Below are 12,976 nucleotides of genomic sequence, written 5' to 3' on the forward strand. Positions count from 1 at the left end.
TGACATATCTCAGGACTTGGTGGTTTCCAAACTGTGGTTTGAAAAAGGGTTGGTAGGGAAACTGCAGACACTTTAACCATCGTCTTCCAAAGTTTTCTTAGTTCAGGAATTTCCCTTTTGCATTGGAACATTGCAAATGTAACTTATTCCAAATATGAGGTTTACAAGATGGTTTCATTTTGGGACTTTTTCTTTAATTTAGGGTAAAATGAACAGAATAATGTAAACATACAGGAGTAGGCTATTTGACCCCTTAGGTCCACACCACCAGTCAATAAGGTGCCAGTTGAACTGATAGGACCTTAATGTCTCTTTTCTGTCTGTGCCCCATTTCCCTTAAAAGGAGAATCATGTGAATTGATCTAAATTGGCTGTTAAAAAATAAAGAGCTGAAAATGTGTTGCTGGAAAAGCACAGCAGGTCAGGCAGGAGATTCGACGTTTTGGGCATAAGCCCTTCTTCATAAGCCTCTTCTCCTGTTAAAAAATAAAGCATGGCCCAGTTTATTTTGCTGGAAAAAAGATGACAAATAATGCCAATGAGCTTCTGTGTTCACAGTGACGAGACTATGAGTCTCTAAAGGTTGAGGAAAGTGTTGAAAATGTCAGGTTGTAAATGGTTATACCTTAAATGGTCCAGTTAGTTCCAGGTAAAATAGAATTGGCTTTTGCAGATTAGCTCATCAGCATTTCTACTTGAATACATGGCCCATGTTATTCATGTTACCATGGAGATGGTTTTGGAGAATGGGAACAGCTTTTAAGTTATCCTTGAAATCTCAACGATGCAGGCAGGGTGGCAGCAGCTAGGAGAAAGTGGCAGAAAGAGCAACTGGAGGTCAGAAATTCTGTGGTCCCTCATTCAGGAAGACAGGTGAGAGCTCGCACTTGCACTGAAAATATCAAATGTACAAGGGGTTGAAACAAGGCTGGGAGATTCACCTAGACTGAACTAGAGGAAAATACCTCCAAGGAAAAATAATTCTGGAAGGCCATTCTGGGGTTAAATGTTAAATATTGGCAAAAATAAAAAACGGAAGGAAACCCTCAGGAGCTGAAAATCTGTTTGGATTGGGTTTGGGAGAATTTACTATCTAGTGAGAGAACATTGTAAAATACACAAGTGAAATGAGTTTTTGATTGTACTAAAGGTAAAAAGGGGTAAGTTCAGACCTATGGTTTAATGTATGTATTGTTTTAAAAAATAATATAAAGTCAATCATGCTTTTAGTTTGTTACTTGCACTGAAAGTTGAATTTTCACAGACATTCTAACTAGAATAAGGACCAACAACAAAGTTCAAAGAAGTTTCAATGCTGGCTCTCTTTATCAGAAAGCTCCATGCCCCACTGTGTGGATGCATATATTTGTAAGTGATGCTGACTGCTCAGATTGCTAAAGTCCTGTCCTGTTTATTCTGCCTCCCACACAGCTTCTTTGTGACAGAAGGATCCAGCCACTGGAGAGGTTATCATTGCTGTTACGGCGATTAAAGGTGCAGAGAAATGGAAGGGCATAAGATGTATTGGCAAGGTCTTGACCAGCAGCAACCTCCAGCTGTTGTCAAACAGCCTTCACATGAAGAAGTTGCAGTTAAAGGGCCTCTCTGGTTGCACAGGAGGGTCAGAGTCCTTTATCTTTGATGCCATTTCCTTCGGAAGATCAGGGCACAGGCTCAGGATGTCCGAGGATACGGTCACTGAACTTGGCCTGCTACCTGAAGGAGTGGGTGGCCATCCTATCCCAGTGTCCTTCAAGGTGATAGTTGCACTAAGTCCCAATGGCACTAACTTCTTCCAAGGAGTCACTGGTAATATGTGCAGGATCTCTCATTCCAAACCCAAAAAAATACCAAGACTGTGACTGATGCCAGATCACACCACAGCATCTCTTGACAAAGTCAGTTCTCCTGCCTGGGCAAATCTGGACTGGGTACACAACTGGGTTTCCAAGATGGTGCCAGGGAAGCTGGCATAACCCAGTAGTGGCAAGGACGTCCACCTATGGGATAGCATCAGATGAGGAGGGTAGCTAATACAGCGAGTTTGCGACAATCGAGTGAGAAAGCTCACAGGGCCTTGATGAGAGAAACTCTCTGTTGAACTTAATGAAAATGACACTTTGCCAAAATACAGGAAGATTTGGTGCCATGAAACCATTCTTGTAACTTAACTGTTTTAGCTCAGTATCATTCTTTCCGAATAAAAGTGCAGTACTGCAAATCTGAAAGGCAGACAGGAAGTGCTGGAGAAACTCAGCAGCTCTGGCAGCATCTGTAGAGACAGAAAGAAAGTTAATGTTCTGATTCCCCAATGGCTCTTTTTGGAAATGAAGACTCGAAATGTTAACTCTGTTTTTCTATTCACGGATTCTACCAGGACTGCTGAGTTTCTCCAGCACTTTGTTCATATCTAATCCTAATGAATCTGTACAGTACACTTCCTAGGTGAATAAAACTTGCCTGAGAGGCTATGCACAGCTCTGAACACAGTATACCAGTGGGTATCTGAACAGAGCTCTGTATAAATGTAACATCCCTTGCACTCATTTAAACCCTAGCCTTTTTCAGTTAGAAGCCTACACTCTATTCACCCTTTTAATTAATTACTTTTTGTATATGTAGTTTTTCTTGATTTCTGTATTTAGACCCCTAATCGTCTTAGCTCCTCCACATTGCTCTAGTTTCTTGCCCTATAAAAAAAATTTGATCCATCTTTCTTAGTTTTAAAGTGGATAATCTGACAACAATTCATCTGCCATGGTTTTGCCCACGCACTTAATCTGTCAATGTACTCTCTTAACTTTCCGCACAGACCTATGCTACTTACTGTTGCCAGTGAAGTTGGTCTCAGAAGTAAGATTAGACTCTTATTTCAAATATTCAAACTGCAAGGTAATAAAATTGGATTTTTATCGAAATTAATGGAATTTATATTGAGCTCCTTCTTCCTGAGGAGGAAGGCCCACTTGGAAATGATCTCCTGATTGGTCAGGGATAATGGAATAATTCCTTATCAATTATAGAGAACTGCAGCTAATGAAACCATAAGGCCGCTCCCCTCTTTCTGAACTGCAGAGCCTCCAATCCACTGGGTACTAGCTCCTGCTTGGCTTGAACCTCCCTCTTTCTCAGTATCATCGCAGGAGAAGATGCTCAGGAAACATGGAGCTCCTTTCACAAGGATGATCAAACAGCAACTAAAATTGCTTTCTGAGAGTTTGCCATTTTTACATTAAATGTTTCTTAACTCCTTCATATTCACATAGGGGGTCTATCTGTTAGCAGCATGCACCTTTATTGTCAATGTCCCTTCACAGAAAAGGCTGCGGATTCAGCATGAAACAAAATAAAAGGGAAGAAAATAAAAACAGCTGTTATTGGATATGAAAGCTTTACTCTCCTATGACTTATATCTGAAAAAATTTCTACATTTAAACTTACCAATACACTCTAATCATGAATATTTACGTATCTGAGCATGGATTACTATAATCCAGGCTGGTTAAGATTGATGGAGCCCTGCATCTGTAATATTTTAAAAATATGTTTTTGTTCTAAAAATCAGAAACGACTTAGTGTAATATGATGGGAACAGAGACATCTGTTTACGCTGAGAGAGATTTAATATCGTGTATCGTTGTTTGAAGACATGTGACTGACTAAAAGGTTAATACCTTCAAGGCAGCAGCTTGAGCAGACACACGCATAGTTATGTAATGAAAACTACAATCCTTCTTTTCTTCCTGAAAAGGCACCATTGGTTTATTTGTTCATATGTTTACTCTGTTCTAAATAAGGAGTTCATGGTGCAACACAACTAAGTTTGGAATATAGATAGAACCCAAAATGTGATCTAAAACATTGTAACAATTTGGCCTTTAACTTCCCAGATGTCTTGGGACAAATTGGGTAAATATAACTGAGTATTCAAAAATCTTCCTTGAACTAAAATTGTACTGTCCTCTGGTTTTTTAAAAATCTGTAAGGGAGAACACTTTCTGTATTTATTTCCAACCAAATAGTAACAGGATTCATGCTTACACCAGGCTATTGTGTCCACTAACTTCACTTCACCTGGTGACCTCCTAACCCAGCCTTTACGCTCAAAGATCCCAACCCCTACATCTCACTTGTACCTCCTTCCCAAAATCTATAAACAGGACTGCTTGGGTAGACCCATTGTGTCTGCCTGCTCCAGCCCCTCAGAACTCAAGTCTTCCAACCTCAAATTGTTTTTTTTATCCCCCGTCTAGTCCCTTCCTCCTTACATCTGTGATTCTTCTGACACTTTTCATCAGTTTCAGAATTTCCAATTCACAGGCTTCGGCTGCTCCTCTTTACCGTGGACATACTATCCCTTTACCTGTCCATCCCCCATTTGGATGGTCTCATGGCTCTCCAATTCTTCCTGGACAAATGGCCTGAACTATCCCCACCCACCACCACCCTCCTCCACTTGGTCAAGCTCATCCTTACCCCCAACAATTTCTCTTTCAAGCCCTCTCACTTTCCTCAGGTCAGAGGGATGGCCATAGCTGCCCACATGGGCCCCAGTTATGTTTGTTTTTTTGTGGGGTATGTGGAACTTTCCTTGTTCCAGTCCTATTCCAAAACTCTACCCACAACTCTTTCTCTGGTGTATCAATGATATCATCAGTGCTACTTCCCTCTCTCCTCTGGAATTAGAAAAGTTATTCAATTTCACTTCTAATTTCTATCGCGCACTCACCTTCACCTGGTCCATTGCTGACTGCTTCCTTCCCTTCCTCGCCATCTCTGTTTCCAGTTCCTGGGATGGGCTGGCCACCAATATCCTCTACAAACCCACTGACTCCCACAGTTACCTTGACTATACATCTTCACACCCAACTTCCTGTAAGGATTCCATTTCATTCTCCCAGTTCCTCCACCTCTGTTGCATCTGTTCTGATGACACCAACTTCAACAAGAGAGCCTCCAAAATGTCAACCTACTTCTTCAACCAAGGATTGCCCAGCACAGTGGTTGGCAGGGCCCTGGGCTGTGTCCGACCTATCTCCCACAGATTGGTACTCGCACCGTCTCTTCCCTTCCACAACAGCAATAGGGTCCTCCTTGTCCTCACCTACCATCCCAACAGCATCTACATCCAAAAGATCATTAGGTGCTATTTCCACCATTTCCAGTGGGATGCCACCACCAAACACATATTCCCCTCCCCTCCCTTGTCAGTCTTCCCTAGGGACTGTGGGCACCTAGGTCCACTCCTCTTCCACTCCCACCGCAACCCTCCCACAGCCTCATGACACCATCCCCTGCAATTGCAGAAGGTGTAACATCTGTCTGTTTACTTCCTCCTTCCTCACTATCCAAGGCCCCAGAGACACCTTCCAGGTGAAGCACTTGTAGGTGAACACCTACACTTCACTCAATCTAGACTACTGCATTTGTTGCTCCCAAAGTGGAATCCTCTACACTGGGGGAAACAAAGTGCAGACTGGGTGACCGCTTGCAGAACACCTATGTTCTGAGCTTCCAGTTGCCTGCCACCAACACTCCACCCTATTCCCTCACCAACTTCTTTGTCTCAGGCTTGCTACAGTGCTCCAGCGATGCTCAGCACAAGCTGGGCAAACAACATCTCACCTTCCGCTTGTGAACCTTGTGGCCTTCAGGACTCGCTACTGAATTCAAAAATTTTATGGCCGGAACATCTTCTCCTATGTCCTTACCTCAACCCTCACACACCAGGCCTTGTTATCCCATTGTCCCCATCAGCAGTTATTGATTCTCTCAGGCTGACCTTGACCCATGCCCTTGCCCAACCACTGCTCCCTCTCTCTGGGTTCCATCTCCATTTATTGTTTAGTCCTCCCTCCCTCACCCTACCCTCAGCATAAATGCCTACCATTTCCGAGCAACAATCAGTTCTGAGGAAGTGTCACTGTATCTGAAACTTTTACTCTGTTTTCTCTTCACAGATGCTGCCAGATCTGCTGAGATGTTTCCAGAAATTTCTGTTTGTGCTCATGCTCCTAGGCTTCTTGAACAGATCTCTATGAAGGTGTGTGAGGGTAACACAGGACAAGTCACTCTCTGACATTCCTTCTGCTCCAATGCTATACTGTTCCTTTTAGGAGAAAGTGAGGACTGCAGATGCTGGAGATCTGAGCTGAAAATGTGTTGCTGGAAAAACGCAGCAGATCAGGCAGCATCCGAGGAGCAGGAGAACCGACGTTTCGGGCATGAGCCCTTCTTCAGGAATGAGGAAGGTGTGTCCAGCAGGCTAAGATAAAAGGTAGGGAGGAGGGACTTGGGGGAGGGGCGTTGGAAATCCAATAGGTGGAAGGAGGTCAAGGGTGAGGGTCCCTTTTAGGATACAGTCAACAGCAGAGAACTATGCCCAGCCAGTGTATTGCATAGGAGACTGAATCACCAAAGCACTGCATTAGACAGGTTTCTGTTATCTAACCATATATTTTTAAAATTATCTCATATTGATCATCTGAACACATTTTAATCAAAGTGTCAAAGGTTTTCTAAATACATCTAAACAGTGATTTCTTGCTTTTGTTTTCTAGCTTGGATAACTGATCCCTAGTTAATGTCAAATATTATATGTCTACATAGTCCACTTCCCCAGTAGAATATCTGAGCAATGATCTTGGACTAGGTTATACAGATCAATCCTTGTTTCTGAATTCCACGATCATACACAAGACTATATACTTGTAAGGAGATCAGCACATAGACATTATAAATCTTACAAGGAAACTTCAAGAGGATGTCGAATCAGCTGGTGGAATGGTTGGAAATAACATGCAACACAACAATGTGAGCTGATTGGTTTTGCTACAAAGACTGAGAAAATGTCATAGAAGGAAGATGGTACAATTTCAAAGGAGCTGCAAGAACAGAGAGACCGAGGGTACTGGTACAGAAATCTCTGAATGTGCAGGAATGGCTAATAAAGCAATTAATAAAGTAAAAGGGATCCTGAGTTTTCAGATGCAAGTATACTAAATAAAAACTAAGGATTATATCAAAGCTACATAAAATACTAGACCAGTCCCAACTTATGCAGGGCTTTAGTGTAGCCACACCTTGAGTATTGTGTGCAGTTTTGGTCTCCTTGTCTGAGGAAGGGCATTCTTATTATTGAGGGAGTAGAGCGAAGGTTCACCAGACTGATTGCCGGGATGGCAGGACTGACTGGATTAACCCGAACTGGTACTCACTGGAATTTAGAGGATTGAGGGGGATCTCACAGATACATATAAAATCTTGGATGGCACTGGTTAGGCTAGGTGCGGAAGATTGTTCCCGATGTTGGGAAAGTGCAGAACAAGGGGTCACGGTTTAAGAATAAGGGGGAAGCCATTCAGGACTGAGCTGAGAAAGAATTCCTTCACTCAGGAGTTGTAAACCTGTGGAATTCTCTACCACAGGATGCTGCCGGGGCCAGTTCATTAAATATATTCAAGAGGGAACCGAATGTGGCCCTTGTGGCTAAACGGCTGAAGGGGTTTGGGGAGAGGGTAGGAATGGGATACTGAGATTGCATGGTCAGTCATGATCATATTGAAGGGCTGAATGGCCTAATCCTGCACTTATTTTCAAAGTTTTTATGTTTCCCAACTTAAGAATTGGTCTAATTGATAAGAACATATTATCCTGAGGACCCTTGCCAGGGTAGATGTGGAGAGAATGATTCTTCCTCTGGGTAAATATAGAATAAGTTGACACTGTTTAAAAATCTTGCCTCCTCCATCCAAAACATAGGGAAGTTGATTTTCTTTTTCTTTCTCTCAGAGAGTCACGGGTCTTTGAAACTGTCTCCGCGAAGAAATGGTGGAACCAGTCACTGAATATTTAGAAGGTGAGGTGGATATATTCTGAATAAGCAAGGGGGTGAAAGGGAGGTGGGAAGGTGAGTTTACAATCAGATCAGACATGATCTTATGAAGTGGCAGAGTAGACTTGAGAGGGTAAATGACCTACTTCGGCTCATTTTGGTACATTTGTGATTCTTGGCATCACGCAATAGTGTGTAGAGAATGAAGAAGAGCTTTATATGAATATACATAGGGATGAAGCAAAGCAAATGGAACTAAAAGAAGATTTGACAGAAATATTTAAAATCCCGAAGGGCTTAAATGGAGCAAGTAGGCAGAAACTTCTTTCAATTGCTGAAGAGTACAGAATAAAGAGGATTGGCAAAAGAAACGAAGATGAAACGAGGAAGCTTTATTCTTGCACACTGACCAGAAGATAGTTGGGAATGCATTGGCTGGTAAACTTGTACAAACCAATCCAATCTTTCCGTCAAAGAGCAAAGAAATTGCAAGGATGTTGGCAGGAAGGCGGGGGGCAATGGGAATGATTGAATTGCCCTTTGAAAGAGCTGGCACAATGAATGAGAGTAATGATCAGCCCCTGTGTTATACTGTTCTGTGCTGCTGTGAAAGTGATCTTCTTATGGAACTGGTTGATAGACGATAACTGCAAGCACAAAACTGACAAGCAATCATTTACATTTTCCACTGCAACAGCTGAGCTCAGGCAATCAGCATCAAGAATCATTTAAAATTCCAATCCATGCTTTAAATAAAGCCAGCTCCAGAACAATCAAATCAAACAAATATGTTCAGAAAAGAGATCGGCTTCAGCTGAGTCACCTTGAATAAAGGCAGCATTGAGCAGAAATTCCTTTACCTGTCAGATAAAGGAAAGAAACCTCAGCAAATACATGACAGTTCAAAATGCTGCACAATGTAAGGATAGAGTGACAAAGATAGGTTTTTATATGCCTAATGTATATTTATATATATATATAAAAATATACATATGCTGACACACAGAAATAACTTGTTCTTATATAGCATCTGCCACAGCTTCAGTCCATTACTGACAATGAAGTATTTATTGCCGTATAGTTATTATGATGATATCGCAAATACAGAATCCAATATGTGCATAGCAAGCCTCCACAGAATTTATTTGCATTATTTTGGAATATGTATGTTGCTGATGAGGAAAGCATTTTTTTACCCACTTCGGACCGAATGGTTTGCTAGACCATTGCCTAGAGGGCAGTTCAGAGTTAAGTATATTGCTGTGGGTCTGGAGTCACATCTAAACCAGAATAGGTGAGTATAGCAGATTTCCTTCCTCAGATGACATTAGCCAACATGATAACTTTTGTTTTTAAATAAGAATTGACAATGCTTTAATGGTCACCATTGCTGAGCTCCGTTTTCAATTCCAGATTTTACTAACAAATACCTCCAACAGCAGTTGTGACAAAGCTAGGGGGAAGAGTGCAGAGGAGAGTACAAAATGGGATAACACTGAGGAACTGGATCAGGTACAGACAGCAATGCAGGAGGAATGGGAATTGTGGAGAGGGAGACTAGGAAATGGAGTCTACTGAAGGGGAATGGGGAGTTGGAGAAAGAGGGAGATGACAAAGAGGAGTCGCTTTAAGACCATAAGAGTGGAAGCAAGGCCATTCAGTCCATCGAGTCCACTCCACCATTTAATCATGGCTGATGGCCATTTCAATTCCACTTACCCGCGCTGTCCCCGAAGCCCTAAATTCCTTGCAAGATCAAGAATTTGTCAATGTCCTGGCCTCCACTGCACTCTGTGGCAATAAATTCCACAGTTGAAAATGTGTTGCTGGAAAAGCGCAGCAGGTCAGGCAGCATCCAAGGAGCAGGAGAGTCGACGTTTCGGGCATGAGCCCTTTTCATTCCTGAAGAAGGGCTCATGCCCGAAACGTCGACTCTCCTGCTCCTCAAATGCTGCCTGATCTGCTGCGCTTTTCCAGCAACACATTTTCAGCTCTTATCTCGAGCATCTGCAGTCCTCACTTTCTCCTCAATGAATTCCACAGGCCCATCACTATCTGGCTGAAGAAATGTCTCCTCATTTCTATTCTAAATTGACCCCCTCTAATTCTATGGCTATGTCCACAGGTTCTAGTCTCCCGCCTAACAGAAATAACTTCCCAGCGTCTGTCCTTTCTAAGTCATGCATTATCTTGTAAGTTTCTATTAGACCTCCCCTCAACCTTCTAAACTCTAACAAATACAAATCTAAGAGCCTCTACCAATCATCATATGTTAGACCTACCATTCCAGGGATCAGCTGTGAGAATCTCCCCTGGACACGCTCCAGTGCCAGTACGTCCTTCCTGAGGTGTGGTGCCCAAATTTGGACACTGTATTCTAAATGGGGCCTAATTAGACTTTTACAAATTCTCAGAAGCACGTCGCTGCTTTTATATTCCAAACCTCTTGAGAAAAATTTTGGCTTATTCAGAGAAGGGAAGACTAGGGAATGAGGGCTAGTAAGAGTTCAAGACAAGAGCCAAACTGGAAAAGATGGACAGAGAGAGGGAGACTAAGGGTCTGAGACAGAGAAGACTAGCTAGTGAGCATCATGGAAGAGAACGCAATACTGGGTAGTTGAGGGGAAGAGAGGGAATTTAGGTAGAGAGGATCATGGAGGAGAGAAAAAGACTGAGTAATGAAGTAGATGCAGAGACAATATTTCCTGTGAAACTTGGAGCCATAGTAAGGTGGTGAATATGTGTGGTGCCGAAAGAGGAGCACTTAGTAACAGGGTAAGTGAAACCTGGAGACTTTACTGTGAGTGAACAGTGAATGACAGTTTCCACTGATACTCAAATGAAAAAAAATGGTAGATTTTCAGGATTCGCACTGAAGGAACTAATGAGGAAGGGGAAAGGAAAGCCTTGAACTGAGGGCTTCTGGGAATTGGGATGCTTCTCCACAAAAGGTTAATAATAACTCCTTATTTTGAAAGGAATTCAAAAAACAAGGGATATAAAAGAAATTGGAGGGGAATGGGGTCACAGGGAAAGTTCATCAACACCAGAACAGTCAAGTTGAGCTCAATGACTTCTTGCATTATCATTATGTTCATTCTGTAAAACCTATCCTTTATTGAAATAGCATTTTGTTAAAACTGAACAGTTTGTTGGACTGTTTCAAGGAGCAGTTAAGGGTCAATCAGATTGCTGTGTCACAAGTAGGTCAGACAGGCTACTGATGGCAGACTTCCCTCCCTAAATGACATGGTGACCTGGATGGACTTTTACAATGGTTAGTTATGACAGCTTTCAATTCTGGATTCGTTCATTAATTGAGCTTAAATTCCACCATCTGTGGGATTTGCACCCAGACCAAAGGAAGGAAAGTGGGGTTGAGGATTATCAGATCAGTGGTGATATCATCGAATGGCAGAGTGGACATAATGGGCTGAATGGCCTACTTTTGCTCTTCATGGTTCTTAACATTCACTTCAGCCTCTGGCTTACTAGGCCAGTGACTTAACCACCAGGCCATCACCACCTGTCAACTCTGACAGAACCGGAGTAGATTATTTGCTAAACACCTCCGAGTTGAGGTTTGAATCCAGAGCCTTCTGACTGGATGAAACATTAAGTTGAAGTCTCATAGACTTGGGCAGTACAAACACTATAGGCAGAACCTCCCCAGTCTCTCGATGATGTGGGCGCATGGTGAGATCATTGGGAAAATCGGGTGAGGTGTCCAGTGAGAATTTTCTCAATGCAAAGAGCCATTTTCCAACCAAGTGTTAAACAGTGAGACAAAATTCTGACTAGTGAGGCATTGAGAGACCTATTGCTTTATGATTTATTATCACGCTCATTATTACTTATACTAAACTCATTAGTACGTGTTATCCCATTCATCCACTCACTGACTGAAATTGGACAACCCAATGTGAAAGACACAGTGAGTCCTGGTGACTTCAGGTGTCCTCCAGACCTCCATCTTGGACACCTGGCATCAGACCTCAGGACATACTCCATGGGTCAATCACAGATAGTCCCATCCACAGACATTGGCATCAGACACTTACAAACCTCACTGCATTATCATGGCACCTCCCTGATTCATTTACCATGCAATTCTGCACCTTCATGCAACATTTGGTGTGCACTGACACCTTTCAATGGAATGATGCTGTAAGGACAGTTTTCCAGATCCCAGGGAAGTGAGGAAGTGGCATGGTGACCATGCAGAGCTAGTAGTGTGGAGGGATTGTATAGATGAGCGCGAATGAGGGAAGTCATTGCATGCAATAGTGAGAGTGGTAGGGCATGGGCCTTGGTATGAGTTGGATACAGTAACAGAGAATGATTGGGTGTGAGGTATTGCACTGAGGATGACAGCACTTACCCTGGCGGCAGAGAAAAATTCACTGGTGTTCTTGTTACATCGCTGGGTGCTCCTTCAGATGGCAGGGACTGATGTGGCCTTCTCAGCTCTTCCTGAGGGAAGAGGACACTTTGCAAAGTGGGGCACTAACATTCCCCTTCTAAGTCTGGGGTAAAAGTCACAAATGGTGTAAGGCAACTTCAGACTGCCAGCTGTTGACTGGGGGAACATACAGGGCTGGTGCTAGAAATTCAGGATACCCCAGAGTGACGAGAACCTCTGAGAGGGCGAATTAGGCGGAGGGAGGAGCGTAGGATGATTGGGGCACCAGAGGAGCAGGTAAGTCATTCAAGAGACTGTCTTAGGTTGGTAGCACAAAATAAACCCATTAGGCCTGGAACGCTCCATGAAACTTAACAAAATTGATGCTCAGCCAATTTCTAGTAAGTTTCAGCTCCATGTGTCAGTGATACTCACCAGGCCAGACAGGATGATAGTCTGGTGTGTGGATTACAGTGAACGGGGTGAAACTGGTGTCATTATGCTGAGCAGGGTGAGTAGCAGAATGTGTAGGCACCCCAGAATCTATCATTTCAAACACAGAACAGATATTCCAGACTGGTACCAACTTTCAGATAGCATCTGCATTTATACAGGACAGGCCAAAACACTTCACAGATAATGAAGTACTTTTGAAGAGCAGTCACTGCTGTAAAATAAGAAACATAGCAGCCAACTTAGGCACAGCAAGTCCCCACAAATGGCAATGTCGTCATGACCAG

The sequence above is a fragment of the Hemiscyllium ocellatum genome, chromosome 17, assembly GCF_020745735.1.
Source record: "Hemiscyllium ocellatum isolate sHemOce1 chromosome 17, sHemOce1.pat.X.cur, whole genome shotgun sequence".
In the NCBI taxonomy this organism is placed as follows: Eukaryota; Metazoa; Chordata; class Chondrichthyes; order Orectolobiformes; family Hemiscylliidae; genus Hemiscyllium; species Hemiscyllium ocellatum.